A 27,496-nucleotide genomic window follows, 5' to 3' on the forward strand; every position below is an offset into this window, starting at 1 on the left:
TGGTGCTGCCATTGCGGGAGATCCTGCATCTGAGGCTGCTGCACACCACTTCTCCGTGGCTCTGTGTGCCAATCCTGATCTACCATCTGTCAATGTGGCTTCTTTCCTGAATGCCTTTCCTTTTGATGGCTTCAAAGACATTCTTCAACATCATGAATACTGTTAAATAAATCTGACTATTGGCCTATTCTAAAGTTTCAATGTTTTGCCAACCATTTCCTTTGACTTTGGCCTGCTCCGTTTGTCATGGTCGCCATTGTGTCTCTTTGTATGTTTTAGCTATTTTAAACAAGTTTTTAATTAGATTTTAGCTATATTTTAATATGATTTTAGCTTGTTCTAGTCCAGAGAATTTTAGCTTGGGTTCATTCACTTTCTCTGGCGTCACTAGTCTGGCGTCATACTTGTTCCGGCAATTTGGGGGGTGTAGTGGATCATATTTAGTTTTAATGGGAATCAGGAGTTTAGCTTAGCCTTCTGGCTTCCAAGTCTGTGCCCCTGTCACCTTGTGATTTTTTACTTACTTAGCATGCTCTGTTTTAGCACATTTAGTTAATTATTTCTTCCAAGATGGCTACCATGTTTATAGTTAGGGAGATGTTTTAGTTTCACGCTAACAGTGCCACTCTGTAAAGGCGCCACTATCAGCATCAAAGATAAATGAGATACATAGGTATTCACATCATGTACTTTCCCACTTTCGTGTGACAGTAACATAATGTACCTTTTCAGGGAATTGTTTATATAATTGCTGCCCCAAGCATGCTTTCTTATCTATTGTTTGGGAACATACCTGCGTCAGGGGTCCTACAAGATCTGTATAAATACATCTCACACAGACAAGATTATCAGAGGGATTCCTACCAGATGCCATTGACGCTAACTATGTTACTCTTCGCCTTGAAGCAGACCCAGCCTTCGTGTCACCACGTAGTCTGATCTGGAGACCTCATTCCAAGGTAACAAGGGTTGGGGGCTCTTCTCATTGACATGGCACTGGCAGATTAGGTTTAATACACCTAGCTCTCTTTCAGTTAGAGAATAGGCTCATCATGCTAGGGTATTAGAGTTTATTTCACACCTACTTTACATTTTATGTTATTGCAAGATGGTGGGAGTCTATATATTAATGACTCTTGTTTTTACCCTTCTGTTTATTGTATTGTTCATTATCTTAATCATTGCAGTCCATTCAATTTACAGTAGATTGCAGTCTTGTTAATACAACCTATTGAAAACTTTACTGCATCTCTTTCATTGCCTGTGTATGACTTAGACATGTTGCTCATGTGAGAAAAGGGTAATCTCTGTTTAACCACGACTCCCCTGAGATGTCGCACTCTTGAGTCCATGCGTAAAGGCTGCCACAAACCACCTTTTACTGTTTGGCTTTTTGGTGAGGTACTGCTTGTAAGCCAGGAGGGTTGGGCCAACAGTTGCTATTTGTTGTAGGAATGGCCTAGTCGCCTACAAACAAAAGTGCTGTCATCCCTAAACCAGCAGTCTTGCCTAGAGCAAGAGTCCAACTACGACATACTTACTAACTTTTTAACTGTGATTTTGATGTGCAAATGTTTGAAGAGGGGGGTGTTCCTGAAGATTAATTTACCACAAAATCCTGACTAAAACTTTTGCTGAACCTGCCAAATCTAAACTGCCGATGGGTGGAACACTGGGGAGCCCGCAGGCCGTAGACAAAGTGAAGGGGCGCTGTGACCGTTGAGAACAAGAGGCGAAAGGGACAACATGAGTGATCCCAAGATGGCGTTGCAACAATAACATGCTGAGGTGACGGCTGGAGGGCACGGCAGAGGGAGAACAGTGAAACAACCCGGACGACTTGGAGCCCAGAAGACATGCCCGTAAACACTTTGAGAGACCCAGCCAGACTCCTGGAGAGTACCTGCAGCGGGGGCAGCTCTAGGGAACCAACGGCGGGTTAGAGACACGTGGGAGCTAAACGGAGAGCGCCTGGCTGCCCCCCTGCACCCTAGCTCCAAGTGGAGGAGAGAAACGAGGAGAGGGAAAAGAGGAACGCACATTGAGACACGAAGGGGGTTAGAGACACACCTACCTTCCGCCCGGCGACCGGGAGGTAATCATCCAAAGAAGATATCACTCCCTGATGGCTGCACAGAAAAAAACACTACAACGGGGAGGCGAAGGACACGCAGCCCACCCGCATGGAACCGGAGGGAGGCGACTGGACAACAGCCATTCATGGGAGTCCCCCACAGGCTTCAAAGTGAGGGACTTGACAAGCAGTTAGCCTGCGTCAAACGGAGGTGCAATTGGGTGCAAGAGACTCTGAATGGTGCGCAACCGGGGCCACAGAGACTCTTGCCCGGAGCCAGGAGGGACAGGCTTGGACGAATTGAATGGAGCAGAAGACAACATGCAGCTAGCGGTGCACACCGCTACCATCCTACAGGCAATTAAGGACACCACGTTATCCCTGGAAAGCCAAATAGCAGCAGTAGTGAATGAAGTGGGGATTCTCAGAGATGACCAGTGGAAGTTAACGGACAGAGTCAAACAATCGGAGGAGTAACTTAGCAATGTCACACCACAAGTGGCAGATCTCACTCAAAAATGTAAAGCCATGGATGGGAACTGCAACGATTAGCAGGAAAAATCGAAGATGTGGAAGACAGGTCTCAGAGCCATGATGTGAGACTGGTCGGAGTGCCTGAGAAGGCAGAGGGACCTAACATCGAGTTGTTTGTGGAGGAACGGCTGGCATAAAGAGTACTAAAATGTAAACCCTCAATTTCTTCTCTGTGAAGCGTGCACATAGTATCCCCACGTACCCGCCAAAACTGGGACGACCCCCCACTCTATTGTCATCAGGCTTATGAACTTTTGAGACAGAGATGTTATTCTACAAGCAGCCAGGAAATACTGCCCCTGGCCCATAGGGGGTCAAAACGTGCACATATATCCGGACTATACCAACCTGATGCAGTTAGAACGCGGCTTTTTAGTACAATGTAGCAGGGTCAGAGCGGACACGGTGCGGTCCGGGGACATCAGACAGGAGAAGGCAGGCTGCCCTCTTCTAAAGACGAAGATACAGGAAGAGGAGCAGGGTCAAAGTGACTTCCTAACGGATGTGGCAAACAGCTGCCTCCAACGATGAGTGCATAACAGAATTAACTATTTAATGTTATATGGGAATGTATACATGTTGTGAATTGGGGAGGTGGTTAGTTTGAAAATAACAACACAGTGAAGTAGGGAGGGGGTAGGTTGGGGGGATAGGGGATTTTGTTGTGACACTACACTTCACCTGACATGCATCAGAACACCAGGAATGTTTAAACATGTGGGCCCAACAGTACAGACGGAAGAATATAATCATCTGCCATGACACATACAACAGCCATACTACTGACATCATGGAATGACAACTGGTTGTGGAATAAATTAAAAAGGGGACTAGTCCAACGGGCCCTCAACAGGCTCAAATCTGACATCATGTATCTACAAGAGATTCACTTATTGGGCACACAGCACCAGAGCATGGGGCACAGCAGGTTCAGAATGGTTGGTGTCGCACAATATACATCGGGCTCCCGACGGGTTATGATTTTAAAAGGAAACAACTCCCATTTGAGATAATGTGTACATGGGAAGACGCAAATGGTTGTTATATCGCACTCCTAGGAGAAATGGAGATGGAGAAGATACTGCTGTTTAATGTATATGCCCCTCCTAGGGCTACAACTGGGGACACTGAGAAAGGTGGGAGGAGTGCTACCAGAAGCTGGTCCGGATTTGGTCCTGTTGGGGGGAGATTTTAACCTGGTAATGGATACTATTAAGGACCAAGGGAGTAAGAAAATGTAGGTAGAAACCACAAAAGGGAGGCTAAACAGTTTCACCCAGGCACTGCTGTTGTGTGACGTGTGATGATCTTTACATCCCCGGCATAGAGGGTACTCATTCAGGGGCACACAACATGCATTCTAGGATAGATTACCTCTTCACTACAGGAGACATTCTAACTAGATTACGGTCAGTGGAATACCAGGCAAGAGGTATCAGTGGTCACTGCCTGGTGGTGGCAATCTTCAATACCAAGAATCCGAAACCCAGAGGACAATGGTGAATGGAGACATGGCGCCTCGCCAACAAAGAGGTGGTTAAACACCTTGACACAGAAACGCAACACTATTTCACAGTAAATGAACACTCAGTGGACAGCCCAGTGTTAGTATGGGAGGACTATAAGGCAACACTGTGTGGAGCAATCATCACCAGGGAAATATGGGGAAGACGGCAAAGACTGCAAAGAATGACTAGCCTAGAGGAAGAGCTCCAAGGCCTAGAAAGGGACTCTGCACAAAACTCAACATCCACACGTAAAGATGACATGGATCTTAAGTGAGCAGAATACCAAGCTGTGGCTAGAAATGAGGTCAAAACAGCATATTTAGCTAAACAAAAACGTATTTATGAAGGGAGAAATAAAAATGTGAAGTTACTTGCATGGCTAGGCAGCAAGGAAAGAGAACACATGACGATCAGGGAAGGGAAATCAGTGACTGGAGATGTGTTGAAGACAGCATAGGCATAGCAGAGAAGTTTGCAGACCACTTAGAGAGGTTTTATGCGTCCAAACTGTGAGTCACACACCTAGAAGTAATTAATTTTATAACAGACTGCCCCGTAGAAAGGCTGGGGAAACAGAAAGTAAGGGACCTGAGCCTAGAGATATCAGTGGAAGAAGTGGCCTCTGCACTGATGCAACTGCAGTCAGGGAAGGCCCCGGGCCCAAATGGGCTCCCCCTTGAAATATTTAAGACATTACGCCACAGAGTGTCAGCCCGCTTCATGCGGCCTATCATCGGGCATTTCAAGATGGGCGGTTGCCTGAGGACATGCGTACTGACACAATAATACTGATTCGAAAGAAAGGCAGACCTCTGGACCAATGGGACTCCTATAGACCCATATTGTTATTATACACAGAAATTAAGGCCCTCATTACAACCCTGGCGGTCAGTGGTAAAGCGGCGGTAAAACCGCCAACAGGCCGGCGGTAAAAAAAAATAATGAATTATGACTGTGGCGGAAACCACCAACATATACAGCCACTTTAACACTCCGACCGCCATGGCGGTACAAACAAACAGCATGGGGGTCACCGCCAACAGACAGGCAGAAGGCAATGTACCGCCCACACTATTATGACAGGCCAATCCGCCACCTTTTCCTGGGTGGATTCAACGCGAACAAAAACACGGTGGAAACAGGACTTGGAAGGGGAAACACTCACCTCTACACATTCCACGAGGAACCAGGACGCCATGGAGCCTGAACTCCAAATACTCCCTGCGATTGTCTTCCTGCTCCTCTACCAGGAGCACGACCGATGGCGGCGACGACCACGGTGAGTACTGCACCTATGACACAGGGGAGGGAAAAGAGAGTGACACACACACGCAAAACGCAACACGCAACACCCCCACCCCCACCCTCACCCACGACAACAACACACACTAATACAGCATGATACATTGCATTTACACCCCTCAACCCCCCCTGGAAGAACGCAAGGACAAAAGGAAATGAGTTTAACGATTGTAATCATGTAAAATCCATTAATCAAAAATGTATATACACTGTAAACAAATAGGTACACCAAGAATTAAAGTCCTGGTACTGCACCTATATAGTCCGTGGACCACTGGGACCAAAATGCATGGGCGAGGCCCACACAAGATATCCGATCGAAACAGAGAGAACACTGCAGGGGCATCAGATCGAAACAAACACAGGCAGCTCAGGGGGAAGGAGGGGTACCTCAGCCGGATGAGTGCACGACACCAGCTCCACGAGTGGGCTCCATGACCATTGATGTATCCTGGGGAGTGCAAAGCCACAGCCTCTCAAGTCTCTCCATTGGGTGGTTTGCCCACTGCTTTATCCTGGGGAGGCAAAGCCACAGCCTCTCAAGTCTCTCGAGTGGGTGGTTTGCCCACTGCTTTATCCTGGGGAGTGCAAAGCTACAGCCTCTCAAGTCTTTCCAGTGGGTGGTTTGCCCACTGCTTTATCCTGGGGAGTGCAAAGCCACAGTCTCTCAAGTCTCTCCAGTGGGTGGTTTGCCCACTGCTTTATCCTGGGGAGTGCAAAGCCAAAGTCTCTCAAGTCTCTCCAGTGGGTGGTTTGCCCACTGCTTTATCCTGGGGAGTGCAAAGCCACAGTCTCTCAAGTCTCTCCAGTGGGTGGTTTGCCCACTGGTTTATCCTGGGGAGTGCAAAGCCACAGTCTCTCAAGTGGATAACAGTCTCCACTGGTTCTGGAGGGGGCTTTGTGCCCAGAGTGCTTCATCCTGCCAAGGACAGAGGTAGTGGATGTGATACTCCACTGGTTCTGAAGGGGGCTTTGTGCCCAGATTGCTTCATCCTGCCAAGGACAGAGGTAGTGGATGTGACACTCCTCTGACGGTGGTGCAACATGCAAGCTGGCCAGGCCCCTGGAACTGACCACCAGCCTCATACGAATGACCACTGGGGATGGCAGCCATGTCTGCGGTGGTGCCACTGGCTCAGGATGTGGCATGCCCGCTGGCGGTGCTGGCGGCGGGCTCAGTAGCGGCAATGCTTGCGGCGCTCATTGGGCAGCGGTGCTGGTGGGGGGCTCACTGACCTTGGTGCTGGCGGTGGTGTCCTGAGCGGCAGTGCTGGTGGGGGTCTCACTGACCTTGGTGCTGGTGGCGGTGTCATGAGCGGCAGTGCTGGTGGGGGGCTCACTGACCTTGGTGCTGGCGGCAGTGTCATGAGTGGTGGTGCTGGTGGGGGGATCACTGGCCTTGGTGCTGGCAGCGGTGTCCTGAGCAGCGGTGCTGGTGGGGGGCTCACTGACCTTGGTACTGGTGGTGGTGTCATGAGCGGGGTGCTGGTGGGGGGCTCACTGACCTTGGTGCTGGCAGCGGTGTCCTGAGCAGCGGCTGTGCTGGTGGCGGGCTCACTGACCTTGGTGCTGCTGAAGGGCACAATGTCTGCGGTGCAGGTGAATGGCTCAGTATCTTGGGTGCGGGTGGCGGTGCATGTGGCGGTGCTGGTGGCGGTCTTGTACGCCGTGCAGGTTGGCGGCGACGTTGACTTGCCTTTCTTTTTCAGGCCCTTCCCCACTTTGGATGGTGGCGCAGCTGTCTTGCCACTCCCAACTGTTATCCTGGCTGAGCCCTTGGTGGCAGGTGTTTTGGCCTTCTCCCTCCGAGATGTGGGCAACTTCTTCTGTTTTGGAGGTGGGGGAATGTCCTTGGCCTCGCTCTTTGGGACACTGGCAGCCCTGCTGCTTAGCGCACTCCAGAATCCGGTTACTGCTGGCACCACTGTGCCCGGTGATGTGGTGGCCGAGGTGCTGGGTTGGGACCTGGAAAGGCGGGCCCTAGGGGACAGGAGGGGTGGGGGAGGTGAAGGGAAGAGGTCAAGGTTTGACAGGAAAAGTTTTTTAGACACACTGGGATGGGTAGACGGAGGGGGTTTGGGAGTGGAGGAAGAGGTAGTGGTTGTAGGAGGTGTTTGTTTGCTGACTTTGGGTGAAGGTGCATGGGCTGGAGGCTATTGTGAGGTGGATGGCTGTTGGGTGGGTGTGTGACTGCATTTGTGTACTTTGGGAGGAGGGCTCACAGACACACTGGTAGAGGATTCGGGGACGCGCCCCAGGGTAGGTGCAGTGCTGACCAGTGACCATACTCAAAGTGGTTCCGTCTCTGGTCGGGATTTAAGCGTCCTCATGAGGCCTTTTCTCAAAATGGGATGGGCGACCTAATAGATGACTGACAGCGACTATTTAATGCATACACTGTAAATGACCTTCCAGCACTTATTGTTATTTGTTTTTAAGGAGAAGTTATCTTTTCTAAGGTCCTGAAGAAACGCCGCTGGATCTTTTACAGACCATTTAGGCGTGAAACATGTCGACCCCTTAGTGTTAGGATTGAGTATTTCTCCTCCTTTCCTCACTTTATGTTAAGGAGTATGGGGCACATTATTCCCCTTTAGACTCCTTGATTCATTTTTTAATCTTGGCCTGACTCCTACATATAGTATTAAAGACATTTGGTGTTCAGAGCCAATTTTAATACACCGCTTACTCTCCTTTCTTTACACCATACATTATCACATTTCACTGACTCTACTTGATCAGTAACATCATTTTCGGTCATAGAGCCTACCACCTTTTGAGTGGTGGCCTGTCGGATATTGCAGTGCCGGTCCGGCGAGGAGTCAACCCGATGATGATGCTCAGCATCGTAATTGATGCTTGAGGGTACTCCTAATGACACTAATTGCCCGTGATGATTAACGTAGGCAGACATTCCTGGAACAGTATACTTTTTGTTATATAGGCTTATGTAGGGAGCACGTATACTGGACCTTTAATTCTCCCAGTCCCTCCTGTTTATTAACACTGGTAGAGGACACAGGGGATGTGTGAATGGTAGTGGGGGTGGTGATTGCACGTGAGCGGTGTGTGGTGATGGGCGTGCTGGTTATGGAGGTAGTGGCTGAGGATGTAGTACATGTAGGTGTGAGTGGAGACGTGACAGGGAGGGAGGAGGGAGACATGGAGGAGTGGGACACAGTGGAGGCAGTGGATGTTGGTATGTGTGCATGGGTATGATTCTTGCGTGAGTGCCTGTGGGATGTGTGGTGCTTATGTTTGCCAGAGCTACCCTTGTGTGTTGAGGTGTGTGCATGCTGGTCTGATGGTGTGCTTGGGATAGGCTGAGGTACTGGGGATTGGGTCTGGGTGGAGGAAGTTGGAGGGGGGAGGTTGGACACAGGGACAATGGCTGACATCAGTGCTGAGGCCAGAGTCTGAAATGCTCGCTGTTGGGCTGCCTGGCCAGAATGAATGCCCTCCAGGTATGCATTTGTCTGTTGCAACTGCCTCTCTACACCCTGGATGGCATTCAGAATGGTAGACTGCCCAACAGTGAGGGATCTCCGGAGGTCAATGGCCTCCTCAATGAGGGCAGCAGGGCTGACTGGGGCGGGGCTGAGGTGCCTGGGGCAAAGGAGATGCCCACCCTCCTGGGTGAGCGGCCGCGGGGCACACGCTGAGGGGCTGCTGGGAGGGCGGTGCTGGTAGGGGGGGTGGCGGCTGTACCTGTAGATGCAGGGGGTACAGAGGGGCCCACCACCACAAGGGAGCTCCCATCAGAGGAGGAGTCGGTGTCGCTGGTCTCTGCTCCAGTCCCCGCCGTGGAGCTCCCCTAGCCCTCCGTCCCACTGGTGAACTCTGACTCTGTAGTGTCGCCCTCCAGGGCCATGTGAGATGCAGCTCCATCCTGCTCCGGTGGCACAGCTCCTCCACCTGATGATGCTAATGCACACAAAAACAGGGAGACCACAAAAAGGGGGGGAAAGAAAGTAGAAAGACATGTTCAGTACATGCAATACAGCTACGGTTGGCGGATGCTACAGACACAGCTGCCCTCTGCACAACGCCATGCACTTAGAGTTCCCTAATTCCTCACAGGGACATGGGGTACATGGCCTATGCCTGATTGCTGCACACATGGAAGTCACAGGAGCCTGACTAGGTGTAGATGGCTCTTACTACTGGTGGGGTTGGGGTGCCACTTAGCCTGCCTCACAAAGGGTCCTTGCCTACAAGGCTCGCCCTAGCCTAGGGGAACCCACAGCCCACCAACCACACCCAGGCACCTCCAATGCGCCCAGAGTCAGATGGATGTGACTGTACTCACCCCCTTGTGGCTGCTGTGATGCCCTCAAGCGCCCATCCAACTCCGGATACGCCACCGCCAGGATCCAGAACATCAGGAGGGTCATGGTGCAACTGGCACCCCTCCCACGTTGGGAGACCATCCCCAGCTGCGCCTCCGCCGTCTTCTTGCTCCAGCGGCGAATGTCCTCCCATCTTTTACGGCAGTGGGTGCTCCGTCTGTGGTGGACTCCCAGGGCCCTGACGTCCTTGGCAAATTTCACGCCAAATATCCTTCTTCTGGTGGGCACTGACCTACAGGAATAGTACAGGGGAAAAGGTACAACATTAATCGTCCTGACCGTCGCAGTCATTGGCCCACATTCCCACCCTTGCCCTGATGCACATACACTCACCATCGGATCATGCACGCCTCATCCCCCCCACCTATCACCCATCCACACACTCCAAACAGGCATTGCCCATACAGCATGCTCACAGTGTACTCACCTGTTTGTCTGGAGGACCGTAGAGTAGCGTGTACTGGGGGGAGGACCCCATCCACTAGTTTATCCAACTCCTCCGATGTGAAGGCAGGGGCCCTTTCCCCAGACACATGAGCCATCGTCGCTTCCAGACTGAGGTCACAGCAGCACTTGCAGTGTAGGTCCTCTCCTGTTGAAGATCAGGTATCAAGTGAGTGAACACAGAGAAAATGGCGGTCACATCCGCGGCGGTGCGTACCGTCACCGCCGGCGTACATCATCATTGGCTCCTGGGACCCATAGGGTCCAATATTAACCAATGCACGATTGCGCTGCGGTCTTCGACCGCCTACCGCAACGGTGTACAACGCCAGCGCAGTTACCTCATATCCCCTTGTCCCACATTACAGGCCAGACAGCCGCCATTTCAGGGGGCCACATGGCATTATTTTGAAATGCGTCACACATATCTAGGTCTTGCATACACACTGAGACAGGCACATAGCAGATTGAGAAATGTGTGCAATAAAGTTGTTGTTTTAGTACCTCAGTGTTGGCTGACCCTCTGCTCGCTGTTCTCATCCATAGAGCACGTCCGCTGGGGCAGGTGATGAGATGGCGGCATACTCCGGTTTACAGACCGCTGGTGGACCTGTCGACAATGGAAGAGCGACATGTAATTGTCACCTACAGACTTGATCGTGCCACAATCCAGGAACTGTGTGTCCAGTTGGAGCCAGACCTGATGTCAGCTGTCCACCATCCCACAGGAACCCCCCCTCTAGTGCAGGTCCTGTCAGTACTCCATTTCCTGGCAAGTGGGTCTTTTCAAACAACAGTGGCCATAGCATCAGGGATGTCCCAGCCCATGCTCTCAAATGTGTTATCCAGAGTTTTGTCTGCCCTGCTGAAACACATGCGCAGCTACATCGTTTTCCCTCAGGTGGAGGATTTACCTACAGTGAAAGGTGACTTCTATGCCTTGTGACATATCCCTAACATCATAGGTGCCATTCATGGGACACATGTGGCCTTGGTACTCCCCGCAGGAGTGAACAGGTGTACAGAAAATGGAAGAGCTACCATTCGATGAATGTGCAGATGGTGTATTTGGCCGACCAGTACATCTCCCATGTGAACGACAAATTTCCTGGCTTAGTGCATGACGCTTACTTTCTGAGGAATAGCAGCATCCCTTATGTAATGGGGCAACTCCAGAGGCACCATGTGTGGCTATTAGGTGAGGACAAGGACCCTCTACAGTGTGAATAGTTGTCTGGGGTTGTCCCTAATGGTTAGTCTGTGTCTAACAGTTGTCCCTCGACATGTGCAGGTGACTCTGGCTACCCCAACCTGTCATGGCTACTGACCCCAGTGAGGAATCCCAGGACAAGGGCAGAGGAACGTTACAATGAGGCACATGGGCGAACTAGGAGGGTTATAGAGAGGACCTTTGGCCTCCTGAAGGCCAGGTTCCAGTGCCTCCATATGACAGGTGGTTCCCTATACTACTCACCAAAGAAGGTGTACCAGATCATCGTGGCCTGCTGTATGCTGCACAACTTGACTTTGCGACGACAGGTGCCTTTTCTGCATGAGGATGGTCCAGAAGGAGGTCTTCTGGCAGCTGTGGAGGCTGTGGACAGTGAAAAAGAGTAGGCAGAAGAAGAGGACATAGACAACAGAAACACCGTGATCCAGCAATACTTCTAGTGAGACACAGGTAAGAAGACATCACTGCCTCCTACATCTGATAAAATTGTTTGACCTATCATCTGTCTGTCACATTCACCCAGTGTATGGAATCTAATTTGTCACTTTCCCTTTCAATTTCACAGATGTGGGTCCCACTGTGTGACCTCTGCTATGTTACCTCATGGACTAGAGCTATGTGACATAGGTATGTTGACAATACAATGGACATTGCTGTTTCCCTCAGTTATTGCAAATACACATTTGTGAAAGCACAGACTGACTCCAGATTGTTTTGTGATTCAAGGGTGTTTATTTAAGTACTAAATAGTGGAGGAGGTTATAAAATGGGCAGGGGTGATGGTGGAGGAATGTCCATGGCAGAGTCCAGTTATTTGTCTCACAGGTGCATTGTCCAAAGGGGCATAGGAAGTGGAGCTAGGGCAGTTTAAGGATGGAAAGGGTGACAAAGTGGGACAGAAGGATGACATTCAGGGTGGTCTCATTTCTTGGCGGGGTCTTGGCATTGTTCTCTGTCTTTGTCCTGGATCTCAGGGACCGCTTGCGGGGTGGTTCTCCATCTGCAGGGGGTGGGGTTCTGGTGTCCTGGTCCTGTGGCGGTGCCTCCTGTCCACTAGCGCCGGCGGAGGTGGTGGGCAGTCATCATCCAGGCTATTGTCAGGGGCCCCTTGTTGTGCCACAGTGTCCCTCTTGGTGTTCACGAGGTCCTTCAGCACCTCTATAATGGTGCCCATGGTGGTGTTGATGGACTTGAGTTCCTCCCTGAACCCCAAATACTGTTCCTCCTGCAGCCGCTGGGTCTCCTGAAACTTGGCCAGTACCGTTGCCATTGTCTCCTGGGAATGATGGTACGCTCCCATGATGTTGGAGAGGGCCTCATGGAGAGAGGGTTCCTTGGGCCTGTCCTCCCCCTGCTACACAGCAGACCTCCCAGTTCCCCAGTTTTCCTCCTGGGCCTCTGTCCCCTGAGCCGTGTGCCCACTGCCACTGCCCCCAGGTCCCTGCTGTTCTTGGGGTGGTGGGTTAGCCTGGGTTCCCTATAGTGGTGGACACACTGCTGATTGATGTGTCCTGGGGACAGAGGTATGGGCCCGCTGGGTGGGTGCTGTGCTGGTGTTTCCTGAGAGGGGAGGCTCTGTAGTGGCCTGTGACTGTGTGAGGGGAACCGACTGTCCCGAGGTCCCAGATGGGCCGGGGTGGTCATCTAGATCCAGTTGGGCAGAGCTGCTGTCATCACTATGGGCCTCTTCTGTGGGGGGAGTGGACATGTCTGGAACCTCCTGTCCGGTGACGTTGGGTAGGGGTCCTGCAGGGGTGTAAAGGCCTGATTATTGCATCTGTGTGTGCCATGGTGTGCAATGGGTGGGTGACCCTGTACCCCAGTGCTTACATTCTTGTGTAGAACCTTGTGTGATAATTGTTTAGGGGTCTGTGTGGGTATCTGTAGGGGACATGCATTGGTGATGGGTGTCGATGCTTTGTTGTTGCATGCAGTGCTTGGTGTTCGGATGTGTGGTTTGTGATAGTGGGACATATGTGAGGAGTTGGAGTGATGGGGGTGAGGGTGGGGGTATGTGATAGCATGCAGGTAGGGTGGGGGATGAAGTAGTGAAAGATTTGACTTACCAGAGTCCATTCCTCCAGCTACTCCTGCGGGGCCCTCAGGATGCAGTATAGCCGAGACCTGCTCCTCCCATGTTGTTAGTTGTGGGGGAGGAGGTGGGGGTCCGGCGCCAGCACTCTGAACCGCAATGTGGTGTCTTGAGACCACGGAACGCACCTTCCCCCGTAGGTCGTTCCACCTCTTCCTGATGTCATCCCGTGTTCTTGGGTGCTGTCCCACTGCGTTGACCCTGTCCACGATTCTGCGCCATAGCTCCATCTTCTTAGCTATGGAGGTGTGCTGCACCCGTGATCCGAATAGCTGTGGCTCTACCCGGATGATTTCCTCCACCATGACCCTGAGCTCCTCCTCAGAAAACCTGGGGTGTCTTTGCGGTGCCATGTGGTGGTGTGAGTGATGTGTGAGGTGGTGTGTGTTGTGATGTGTGGGGTGATGTTTAGGGGTGTGTGTTGTGTTGTGCCTCTGTATGCTGGTGTGGTCTTTGCTTTGCTGTCTCTCTGCTTCTTCCAAATTGTTCATTGTAAGGGTTTGTGGGTAATGTGGGTGTGTGTTTTATATTGTATTAGGTGTGTGGGAGTGGTGTGTGTATGTGTGTCAGGTGTGTGTATTTGGAATTGTCCAATGTGGTTGTGTTCTGTAAATGTGTGTGTATTTTGAGCGCGGCGGTGTGTACCGCCAATGGAATACCGCGTTTGAAAGACCGCTGTGTGGATTCGTGGGTCGTGATAGTGTGGGCGTATTCCTGTTGGCGTGACCGTGGAGATTTTGTTATCGCCAGTTTATCACTGACCATAGGTGTGGCGGACTTGTGTGGGTGTCTAGATTTTGGCAGATTCTGAGCTGTGGGTCGTAATAGCTGTGGCGGGATTCCGCAGCCGCAGCGGTGTGTTGGCGGTCTTCTGCACGGCGGTAAGCGGGATTTACCGCCAATGTTGTAATGGAGGCCTAAGATACTAGCCAAAGTACTGGCCAATAGGCTAAGGGAGGTAATGTACCAACTGATACACCCGGATCAAACCGGATTCATTCCGGGCAGATCCACAAAACTGAACCTGAGCAGACTATAACAACTTAGATTTGGTAGAGCACTCACCAGAGGGCAGAGCCATAGCATCACTAGATGCTAACAAGGCCTTCGATTCGGTCGCCCTACCTCTTCAGAGTATTGACCAAAATGGACTTTGGTACCAAGTACATTCTGTGTGTCAAACTTTTATATCACCACCCCACAGCAAGAGTCAAAGTTAACGGATACCTGTCAAGGGCAATTCATATTCGCAGAGGCACAAGGCAGTAGTGCCCGCTCTCCCCGATGCTGTTTGCACTTGCTATTGAAGCACTGGCATCCTGGGTGCGGGTAGACCCATTGGTGTGTGGGTGGCCTGGCAGAGGGGGTGCAGAAGAACATATCTCCCTGTATGCGGACGATATCCTGCTGTATCTATCAAACGTGCCACAGTCCACAGCCAGGCTAGAAGTAATTTTTAGAATATTTGGGGAACATTCCGGCTTCGCCATAAACTGGGACAATCTCTGCTGTTCCCAGTGGGGACGGGGACATGGCAGTGTGACCCAAGACTCCCACTGCGGACAGAGAAGCATCAGCATGTGGATCACACTAGACCCAACCACGTTTTACTAGTCTAATATTAAACCTCAACTAAAAAACTAGATCAGGAAGTGGGGCACTGGCAGATGCTCCCGCTTTCGATGCTAGGTAAAGCAGCAATGTTCAAGATGATAGCACTGCCGCACCTTTTGTATATCCTACAGAACTCCCCATATGGGGTCCCAGACCATTACTTCAGTAAGGTGGATTACCTATAGCTGAAACTACTGTGTGCAGGGGGAGCGCCCAGGATCGCCCCAAGAGTTTCACAGGATCCAAATATGAGGAAGGCATTGCCCTGCCGCATATTAAAAAATACTATGAGGCGGCACACGTTGGTGTGGTAAACAAATTGGCACATGCGGAATGGAACAACCCGACATTCAGGCAGGAAAGGGCAACTTTTAGGGATCACAGCTATTTGCACATCCTCTATGGTGGAAAAATACCACTGAATGCAGGCCCAACAACTAAAATAGTAGTGGCGGTGTGGCAGAGGCTAACTTCAGAAATGGGCTGAAAGGGCAGACTTACACCCAAAACACCACTGTGGGGGAGGAGGGCATGGTCTGGCCATGAACAAAGATGGCCACCTGATATTGGAGCTCCGTGCGATGGCGGGCCCTGGACGGGGGCAAAAGTGCATAGGGAGCAACAGAGGATCACAGATGCGGCAAGCGATCTCCAGATCATGACGCAACACGCACGGTATGCCCAGGGGAGTGTCCCCCCACCGCAGAAGTCGGCTTTGCTCGTGACGGTGAGGGCCATACCTGGAGGAGTAGGAGGAAGCAGCAGCCTCGCGTAGGTGAGGGGTGAGGTCAGCAGCAGAGGAAAGAAGCACTGCTGAGGCAGGGGCCTTCCACCTAAGACGTCACACTGGCCGAACTAAAGGGTCCTGCCGGTTGTGACAGCCACGAACCATAGGTCCCACCCTCACTCCCTTCCCAGATTTTAATATTGAAGGTGGCCCATTAAATAAATAAACCAGGGATTCTATATTCACCTTCACACGCGTATCAACGGAGGACAATGAACAGCAGCCTGGGGACCACAAGGCAGGAAGTGGTCTCCTTCTAGGGGGTGAACCCCCCCTCCACAAATAAACAAGAGGAAAGACAGGTTATAGGGGACCACCAAGAAGGGAAAACAAAGGACACCCCAAAATAAAAGAAAAAAACCCAGGAAACAAAAAAGAAAAAAACGCAAACAACAAAGGAACATACAGAACTACACCTTCCCCCCCAGGGGATCGACAACATCCCTAATGTTCCTGAAGTTTGGGAAGGCACATAGGCAGACCAACACCCACCAGGACTACTGTAGCCCAATGGAGAAGGCAGCCTAATGTAATGGTGTGTAAGGGGGAATTACTTAGACAGGGCCAGAAGGTGAGCCCTCTAGCCCCTCCCCTTCTCTCCCCAGGTCTGTGTCGCCTGTCTAGCCTCACAGCGAGGAGGTGACTCCGGCAGGACCGTGTGGTAGGAGAGGACAACACCAGGTTGCACATAGAGAAGGTGCTACTACTACCCAGTATCTCACAGATGTTGAGATTCAGAAGCTTCCTAACCCCCCCGCTCTCCTGTCGTGCTCTGGTCCATTTACCAGTTAGGCACATTGCTCCCTGGAAGCGAAGCTCTAACGCCGAACCCAGAGAACAGGTTTGGAAATGCCCTACAGCAAAACTGCTGGTAAACCCTTAGGAAGCCAGCCCGGCAACTCCTCTTTTCTGAAGCCTTCCAACATCCATGTGCAACGTCCACCAAAGGGCCACCAACGACGGAACCATCTATCAACTCTATCAGCCCAGCGCAGGACACAGCTATGGACAGTGTTCTTCATGAAATCACTGCAGTAGGTCGCAGACTGGAGGGAATGGACTCTACCATCTGTCTGCTGGCAGCAGAGACCAAATCTATCCTGCTGGACACTGCAGGCTTCCAGACTTGAGTAACAGGTTTGGAACAACATGTATCACTGATGGAGGACCACATTAATACAGTGCCGGACCGGGACAATGAGATCATCACCCTGCGAGGAGGCTCATCGACCTAGAGGATAGGAGTCCTAGGGACAATGTCCACTTCTTCAGTTTCCCGGAACAAGTGGAAGGGTCAAATACCCAAACCTTCCTTCGGTCTACCCTCCCTACACTTACAGGCCTCACCTTTGAACCCCTGTTGGAATTCAAGAGAGCCTATCGGCTGGGACCACAGCCACAGCACAAACCGGCCTCGCACAAATGATCATTGCCTGCCTACTGCGACATGGGCAAGCCTGTCAACTCATACTCGCAGCTCTTGCCCATGGCCCATACGATGCAGAGGGATACGAGATCCGGATCACTCGTATTTTTCAAAAGAGACTAGCAACCGCCGCAAAGCATTCCTAGCACTTCGAACTCAGCTTTGCCAAATGGATATGAAATATGGATTGTTCCAACCAGCGAGAAAGTGGGTCACTAAGAATGGCAAATCTAAAGACTTCTATGTACGTCTATAAACATTTTTGCATGGATTGGCAACCCAAGCTATGGATATGACCCCTTTAGACAGATCCGCGGATCAGACTACTGGTCCCGTGGATGCACCACCCTTACCGAACTCCCCAGGGAGACAGGCTTGGCGCGTGGGTGACTCATACCAGAGGGGAAGGGACCTGGAGAGACTCTCAAGGCCTCATGGGGACAAAGACCTAGTGCTACAGGCAGCAGCGCAACTCATGCAACAACAGGATAGCGACAAGCCCTGTTCCCCTCTGAAACCTCTGTATATTTCCAGTTAACAGAATAATGGACGAGCGAGTGATCCCAATCTGCGAGGAAGAGGCAGCAAGGCTTTGAGTAGTATGATCCTCTAATCCATTTGGACAGCTGAGTATACCACTGTATGCCTTATACATTAGGATAAAGCTAAGATGCAAATTGGTCGGTAACGTAGACTGATAGATGCACACACACTTCCATAATGTTTATTGTCTATTGTACAACACCATTACTGTTCTGATTCTATCTACTCTGCCTTCCCACCCCCTCTCTCTCTGTCCCATTTTTCTCTTCCTCTCCCCCTCTTTTCCCTTCTCCCTCTCTTCTCATCTTCTTCCTTTTCTTTTCTCCTATCCTTTCTCTCCCTCTCTCTATGTCTCTTTCTTTTATCCCTTTCCTCCTCCTCTCTCGCCCATGTGGCAATATGTATTATTCATATTGGGTACGCAGGAGAGATATGTAAGGCACATTGGGATGTGCCTGTTACTGTTTACTGTGCCATTGTGCAACAGAAATTTACTCTAAACTCCTGTGGTTAAACACTCACGGTTCATGGTTAATGATCCCCATTTGATAATGTTTTATGATGTATTAATGTTGAACCTGTTGTAGATGGAGTGTTACCTACGTGCTTTTGACTGTTAACCGTTTACTGTCCAATTCCTCTAATGTGTGTCGACGATCGTTTGCAGCCCCGCGCATCCCAGTATGCCCTACATGCCCACCCAGCTGCTGCCGCGATAACCCCCACCTGACCTGCATGGGGGCTCTCCAGGTGACCAGTGCTCATGTAAAGTTGTAAAGTTGAGGCGATTCGATCACTCTTTTCCCCCCTACCCCCACCCACTCTCCCTCTCGCAGAAACAAGTGCTCCTGTATAGATTGACCAGTACCCCCCTCCTAGCACCAGATGATCGCCATACTAATGGACGTATCTGCGGACCACGGGTTGGTGAATCATTAGAGGCTTCCACAACCAGTGGAGAGAGAATCCACATTCATAGTGCCGGCCCACAGGACACAGTCATGACTGGACTACTTCCTGATGACACAAAACATAGTGGCTCAGACCTGCGACTCAAGGTTGGTCTCTCCAGTCTGTAAACCATGGCGACTAGCCGTGTATCGCTACCGCACACCTCGGGGTAAAGCACAACTGTGGTCACATGTTTCAACCTACATGCATGATCATAAGGGTACAGTTTCGTCCCAAAGAATGCTATGAGCGGCTGCGAAAGCAACCCTCCACGGGCAATTGATGTGAGATGCTGCGCAGGCCAACAAACAAAGGGCGGCTTGTTAGATAGAATTGGAGGGTGATGTTGTGCGCCTCACCCACCAATACACAACACAACCCTCCTTAGCCATGCACCAGAGCTTTGACCGAGCCCAAATGGCCCTTAATGAAATATTCATGTCGCGGGCCGAATATGCATTGCAACGACTGCAGGGTCGTCACTATGAACAGGGCGAAAAAGCCAGAAGATTCTTAGCAGCCCCGCTTCGTCAGAGAGAAACAGCGGAGGCCATTCCTGCCATCTTGTCCTCAAGGAGCGAGCTGCTGAACCAAACGATGGACATTGTCAACGAGTGTGCAACATTCTACCACTGTTTATATACCCCAGAAACAACTGCAAGCCTCACCCAGGTGGAGGCCTTCCCAGAAGGTGTCCGCCTTCCTCATCTGACACCCGAGGGTCAAGCCCTACTGGATGGGAAAATTAGCAAGACAGAGATCGCACAGGCCATAGCTGCTCTTCTGTACCACAAATCACCGGGGGAGGATGGCTTTCCTGTGGAATTTTACAAATGGGCTGGTGGGGAGGCTGTAGACTCCCTGTACAACGACTTCTGTGAAGCTGACCAGGTAGGGACGTTGGGTCCCTTCTCTAGCAGAGTAGTGATCGCGGTCTACCCAAACCAGGATGTGATCTTCTCCACTGTGGTAGCTACTGCCCTATATCTCTTCTGAATGGAGATATTAAAATACTAGTCAGTTTCCTGGTGGCCTGGCTGCACAAGGTTATCCCATCCCTAGTACATCATACCCAGGTGGGGTTCATCCCGGGCCGCTCCTCTAGAAATCACCTCCGCACCCTTTCACATGCCATATAGGAGGCTAGGCACATGCCAGACAAAGCCCTAGCACTTTCCCTTGATGCTGAAAAAGCGTTTGACCGTATCGAATGGGGTTACCTCTTCATGACCATGCGTAAATTCAGCCTGGGTGACCAATTTATTGCAAAAGTGCAGCTGCTGTATGAAAATCCAACAGTACAGGTCAACTGCAGTGGATTTATGGCTGACCCTTTCCCAATATGCAGAGGGATGAGACAAGGATGCCCCCTCTCGCCCCTTTTATTTTTATTGGCTATATAACTATTGGCAGCTACAATCAGACAATCTCCTGAACTAACCGGAATCCCTTTGAGGGGGGGGTGTCCAAACTCTACCTCTATGTAGACGACATACTGCTCACTTTGACGGATCTTGGGCAATCCCTCCCAGCTCTATTGGAGATTATTGATGGCTTTGCAACCCTATCCGGGTACGGGGTAAATTGAGATAAGAGCGAGGCGCAACCTCTCTCCAACCACACTACGTGAGCGGCAATCCATGGCTTCTCCTTACGTTGGACGCCGCAACAACTTAAGTACCTGGGGATCCTTGTCAACTGAGGTCTGACTTATATGGTAGCAGCCATTCTAGACCCCCTCATCACTTGCATGGTTGAGGACTTCAAAAAATGGTCACAATTAGGCTTCACTATGTGGGGAAGAGTGCAGGCAGTGAGAATGGTCACGATACCGTGCTATACATATGTACTAGGCATGCTGCCTCTACATGTACCACTCTCAACCCTTAGACAGATCGACAACACAATCAGAGGCGTTGTGTGAGGTTCCTCCCGCCCCCGCTTGTCCTCAGCCAAGCTAAGGGCATGTCACTCCCATGGAGGCATGGGGTTCCCTTAGATAGAACATTATGCCTGGCCCTCCATATCTCTCAGTTAGTATATCTATTGCCCAAAGTAACTGACCCGCTGCAATGGGTCACCATGGAACGTACACTGCTGGATGGTGGAGATGGACTGAGTGTCTTGTATGGCACAGTTCTGGAAATCCAAAACTGAAGGCAATGCATGCGGCTTGGCATAGGGCTCATCATCTTTTAACAACCCACTCTCTCCTCCACTCGCGGGCCCCTATATGGAGCAATAACAGCCTAAAGCTAGGAGGGACTTCTTTTCATTGGGAGCCTTGGAACTCAGCGGCTATTGAACAATTAGAAAAGTTGTTGTTATATGCAACTCACGAATTGCATCTGAAGTTTTATGGGAACCAGACCCTGGCCTTGCAGGTCTCCCCTATTCTGTCTTACCTTAAGACGTGGGGTAGCCACAGGGGTGTGATGGCGGGCATGTATGGGGTTCTTGAAGTCACCTTTATTCTCAGCCCATCTCAGATAACCTACGTCTTAAACGCCAGGTACGCCTGCGTGCGGAAATTGAGAAAGAGAATTGGATGGACATCCTGGAGGCTTTGGACAGAGGAGTCAGAGAAGCACACTTCAAGTTTTATCTCTTTAAAGTGATCCATGACTGGTACCGGACGCCCGAAAAGCTGCATAGAATGAGCCTCCTTCCCCATGCCGACTGCTGGTGTTGCCCGGAAACTTGCTGTGATTTACTCTATGTCTTGTGTGAATGTCCGTCGATCCAGACCTTCTGAGAGGCTGTGGCCTCTACTATTAGTGCTTCTATGACACTCCGGGCACCATTCTCCTCCTCCTTCATACTCTTACAAGACGTGAAAGAAACCCCGAGCTAACACGGCTGCAGTGGCGCCTGCTACATACAGCCCTAGCGACGGCCAAAATTTGTATCCTCCGACATTGGAGATCGCCTACACCTCCTACACTGGAAGAGTGGATGGTGGCAATGATCTTAACCGCTGCACACAAACGTGTTATATATATGATGCAAGACAAATCCATCCGGTATGAGCCAACATGGGCGCCCTTTATCACAGATACACCGCCCACCCACGATGACCATGGTGGACAATGCCCTCTCCCCTTCCGCTTCCCAGACGACTGCCTTCAAGACCCCCTTTTCTCTCCCATCGCCCCCCCTTTTTATTTCCTCTCCCCCTCCCCAGCCACTCATCCTTCAACCCTCCCCCTCCTTTGCCTACACTCCTCTCCCTTCCCACCCCCCAGGCCCTTTTGTAATAAACTGGACGCCTGGTGCCTCTCCATCCTTCCCTCCCTCTACCCACCTTTCCTCTCCCTCCCGCCTCCCGCCTCCCCCCTTTCATGCTAAATCCTCCATATACTCCATCCTCATCATTTTCCTCCACTATATCCCCCTCTCCCACACCCCTCTCCCCCTCTTGTCATATTCCGTTACACTGAATCCTGGTTGTTGTTGCTCCCCCTTCTTTGACCTTGCCCTTCTCTAACCCATCCTACTACACCCAAGCACACTCTGGCGCTTCGTTCGCTCTCACAGCTCTCCATACCACATTCTAGTACAGGCAGCCTTCCATACCCTCATACCCAAAATGTCCTACCTCATCCCACGGTAGAGGCATGTGGACCTGACATCAACCGCAGCGGCCTATAGCATTGACTTTCCAGTTGAGGCACCCCGCGCATATCTCTCCCAATGCCTTCCTACCGAACGCTCCCTTCCCATCCCCAGCCCCCTACAATTAGAAGCCCAGATCATCAGATAGGTAGCCCTACCCTCACTACCCAAAGCCCCCTGACCGTCGAACATCTTCCTGTGTCCAGGATAGGATGTGGGTTCTCCCGTGGGTTCTTATGGCACCTAGGCCAACATGTAACCAGCTTGACTCATCACCCCAGTGGTCCAATAGTGGTCTGTCCCAAATCAGACGGAAGACACCCCGCAAAGGAGACGATCCCTACTATTGTACCCTGCTACCACTGTTTATGCGCCAAAAGATGGTTAATTGTGCTCTGTTCATTTTTATATGTGTTGAACCGTGGCAGTTTAAACTGTGTACATGTATCCAGCCTTATTATTCTAATAAAGAATTACATAACAAAAAATCACCACTGTGGGAGGGCTCCAGGCTTAAACCTGTTACAATACTGAAGGGGTTTTCAGGCTGGAATGATGTTGGGCTTTCTAGCATGGCTGATGTGTGGGATGCGAGTGAATGGTGCCCTTTGCACACCTGAAACTAACATATAAGATGCCAGAGACACAATTGCTTCAATATGCTACACTCAGTCACGCACTTAGAGCATGCATTTCACTGGACACTGAAACACAAGAAGAATCCCCTTTGGAAACCAGGCTACTTAACTGGGGAATAAGTAGAAAACTCACCTCACTGACATACAGCACCCTCATGGGGCATACACAAAAGTATCTTTCTGACTTACAGTCTAAGTGGGAACTGGACCTTGGGGAACTGGATGAGGAGGACTGACAGAACGCACTGGCACACCCTGCAGGAGTGGCCATTAAACTAGCTTTCGATTGATTCAACTGAATGTCCTCCATAGAGTGTATTACACCTGCACCTTACTCCATAAGATATGCAAAAAAACAGACGCACACTTCCTCAGAGGCTGCGGTGAGGAGAGCACTTTCTTACACACACTGTGGACCTGCCCTCGCGTCCGTCCTTCCTGGGAGGGAGTGGGAAGAATTTTGAAAGCTGCCACGGGCACAAAACCGGACTTGACACCAAAGATGGCACTCCTGGGAGTGTGGGAAAATACTGATCACACATGTTATCAAAAATGCCTAATCAGCCTGGGATGTATGGTGGCAAAACGAGGTATCGCACAGAAATGGGGACCCGGCACCCCCGCACACACAAAGGGAGTGGGAATTGGGTATGAAACATTGTAGAGTGCTGGAAAATGAGGTCTATATGGATGGGGATGTGCAAATAAATTTTGGAAAATATGGGGCAATTGGGGATCATAGGATGGATATGCAGCAGGTCCTGTGGATGCCATTCAGGATACCAGCAAATATGCAGACTAGATGGACACGGGAAGCATGGAAATAAGAACCTGTATATCCCGATCTGTGAGCTGGGCATAGAGTGAAGGGCAGGGAAGAGAGAAGTAGTGTCTAAGTTAAACTACTATTGTTTATATTATGTAAGCCAATTAATAATGTCGATGAGAAAATAAATGAAAAGACAATAATAACAAAAAAAATCAGATCTGAATGTAGAATCTGCTCACTCTCTGACAATAAACTGTCAATCCTGTTTAAGAAAGAATTATCCCCCGCACTTTTGCAAGTTTTCTTAGAGCTTTTCTTATTCACTACTTCTGACCCTCCCTCCATAGCCTCCTTTTCCCCTTAGTCAAAAGATGAACGCGGTGAGGTGAAACACCGCTTGTTTTTAACACAAAGTCAGTATTGAACTTGCAGACAGCAGATCAGAAGGCTGCTGTTAGGCCCACCAGCTTAGAAACATGTCAATCAGACACAAAAGGAAGGCAGAATAACTAACAACAGTACCTTGTGGTGGAGCGCACGTTAAAGGGGTGGCCCAGCCCACCTTCCTCTGGGCTGAGACTGGCATGGATGGACTTGCCCTTGTCTGGGCTTTGCCTGGGTGCGTCCCACATGGCAGGATAGTAAAATGCGCTATATAGTGCTCAAGGAGCTAAAGGTGATACCGGTGATGCAGATTAAAGGAGCCGCCTTCTGGGGCCCTGTGCAGTCTCGTCCACATAGTCCCCGGCTGGCAGTGAAGAAAACAGAACACTGGCAACCCATGTGGCAGTACAGTAAAACGCAGTATATAGCCCTCAAGGAGCTGCATGTGATGCCTCCTGGGGCCCTATGAAATCTGGTCCAAGTAGTCCCCCGACTGGCAGTGAAGAAAACAGAATGCTGCCAACCCGCGCTGCAGGACAATAAAATTTGCTATATAGCTGTTATATCCTATGCGGAGTCTTGTGCCGCAGCTGCCCTCGCAGCTTCACGAGCCTCCGAAAGGAATGTGTGGTGGGTGTGCCGGGTGGGGTTCGACGGCAGTTGGAGCCGTTCTCCATATCTGCCGGTCGCTGGGGGACACACTACGTGATAACTTGAACTTAACGCCAAATAAAGAAGAAAACCAACCTACTGTGTGCGCGTCCTTGTTCATTGGAAGACGCAACACAATTTGGCGATGAGTGGAAGAGGACTCACGCTTTCAGTGTGTCTTCCCAGTGGCCCATCTCTGACTTATTTCTGTCTGCGGAGCCGGTGGGCGGAGTCGGAAGAGTGCAGACATTCATTTCTGGAGCCTTAAAGGGGCAGGCTCCTGGCTTGGGTAGTGCTGCCTTGCTGGAGCCATAAAGGGGAAGGCTCCTGGAACTTCTTAAAGGGGCAGGCTCCTGGCTTTGGTAGTGCTGCCTTGCTGGAGCCTAAAAGGAGCAGCTCCTGGAACTTTAGTGCTGGAGCCTTGAAAGGGCAGGCTCCTGATTTTAAAGCTGCTGCCTTGCTGGAGCCTTGAAAGGGCAGGCTCCTGGAACTTTTGTGCTGGAGCCTTAAATGGGCATCCTCCTGATTTTAAAGCTGCTGCCTTGCTGGAGCATTTAAGGGACAGATTCTTGATGTAAATCTGCTTCTTGCCTGCGTGGTGCTTCGTGGAGGAGTATCCTTGTGCGAAGGTGTTCCCAGCCTGCAGCTTTATTGGAGCTCTCCAAGGTACTGCTTATACAGGAGCATTTTGCTGGAGACGTCGTGTGAGCCTGGAAGAGGAAGATTCACTGCTTCTTACACATCATCAGCTGGCTTCTTTGGTACCTGGTTAGAAGCTGCATAACTGTGTACATTGGAACTTGCAACTGCGGTTGAGGCTCAGGATCTTCATGAGACAGTACAGGAAACTGGGATGTTGAATGCGTGTTGAACAATAGCAACGGTGACAGGCACACCTCTGTTGTACTCTGTTTCTCTATATGTGCCTAATGTGTTATGTTATATTGTGCATCATTTTAGAGGCCGTTTAAGTCACCGGTTGGGTGGCCGCAATTAGAGGTAGGCAAGGTTTGAACATTTAAACGTTTATGTGAGAATGGTAAATTTACACATGGCCAATTCACCCTCTGTGTTTTTGGACGAGCCAGGGCTGCCAAGGGTCAGATGGAGTCAATGGTTCAGATCATTCAAAAGTTACTTGATTGCTATTGATGTTAAAGCATTTCCGGTAGCTAGGAAGAAAGATTTGTTATAAAATTGCTTGGGTAGAGAGGGTCAAAGGATATTTGATCATTTACCCGTGGTGCGCTCATCTTTTGATGGAGATGTAGACAAGTACACTGAGTCTATTAGGAGATTAGAGAAGCATTTTGAAAAGGAGCCCAGCACAATTGTCGAGAGACGTAAGTTTTTCACACGTAGGCAGTTTGAACAAGAGACTATTGATGACTTTATTGCTTAGTTGAGAATATTAGCATCATCCTGTGAATTTGTTGGACCCATTGAACAGTATCTGAGAGATCAGCTAGTGGTGAACTGTTTCAATCCTAAGGTTCAGGAAAGGCTTTTATGCAGTAGGAATCTAACTTTATCAGAAACGCTTGAGATTGCAAGAGGAATTGAAAGATCACAGATGGCCTCAAAAGTGTTAAACAAAAGTAAGACTTCAGGTGAGAGTGTCAATGCGGTTGCCTGCAAAATGAAGTCTACTTTATCGTGCAAGGGAGAAGGGAAGAAGTAAATGAAGAGTGGAGTCTGTTTTAGATGTGGGTCTAAAAATCATTTGGCGAATGATTCTTGTTGCCTTGCTATAGGTAAATCTTGCTTATAATGCAAAAAAGTTGGGCATTTTGCACTGGAGGAAGTGTTGTCTAAACATAGTGCTGTGTTTGCAGACAAACTGGGGATGGTGAAAAATTTTGAGCACAAGATCATTCTCAAGCCTAATGCTGTTCCAGTTACACATAAAGTTTGTAATGTTCCATTATGTATTAGGCAGAAACTTAAAGATCATCTGACTCAGCTGTGCAAGGATGGGGTGATAGAACCAATAGAGTCCTCGCAATGGATTTCTCCCATTGTGGTTGCCATTAGGAAATCTGGGGACCTGAGGCTTTGTGTGGACCTCAGATCTTTGAATAAGAACATTCAGGTTTATTGTTTCCCTTTGCCCAAGATAAAGGACATGTTGGCCCTATCAGGGTTTCAAAGAATGCCGTTTGGGTTGACTTCTGCAGCTTCCGTCTTCCAAAAACTAATGTATCATCTATTTGGTGAGGAGAAGGGAGGTTTGATGTATCAGGGTGATATTTTCATTAGTTCAGATTCTGTGCAGTCTCATTTGGCCAAGCTAAACAAAATTCTTAAATTCCTTGAGGTTCAAGGGATGACAGTCTCCAAACAAAAATTCAAATTTATGCTGAAGGAAGTAGAGTATTTGGGTCACAAGATTTCTGAACTTGGCATTAAGCCTAAGGATGATCTCTTATTAGCTATAGACAAGTGTGCACCACCGAGGGATAAAGACCAATTCAGATCCTTTTTGGGTCTGTGTGAATATTATGCAAGGTTTGTGCAGAGTTTTGCTTTGCAATGTGAGCCCTTACAGAAATTATTGCGTAAAAATGTAAAGTATGTTTGGGGA

The 27,496-nt window shown here is 50.0% G+C and overlaps 1 long non-coding RNA gene across 1 annotated transcript in view; it reads right to left on the reverse strand.

The window, feature by feature from the left end:
- Window positions 1-25,159, reverse strand: part of LOC138261860 (uncharacterized) — a 34,203-nt gene extending 9,044 nt beyond the window's left edge. Inside the window, exon 1 of the long non-coding RNA XR_011199159.1 lies at window positions 25,009-25,159. This is a non-coding gene — a long non-coding RNA (uncharacterized lncRNA). The remainder of the gene's footprint in view (window positions 1-25,008) is intronic.
- Window positions 25,160-27,496: the final 2,337 nt, after the last annotated feature.

The sequence above is a fragment of the Pleurodeles waltl genome, chromosome 10 (assembly GCF_031143425.1).
Source record: "Pleurodeles waltl isolate 20211129_DDA chromosome 10, aPleWal1.hap1.20221129, whole genome shotgun sequence".
NCBI classification, from domain to species: Eukaryota; Metazoa; Chordata; class Amphibia; order Caudata; family Salamandridae; genus Pleurodeles; species Pleurodeles waltl.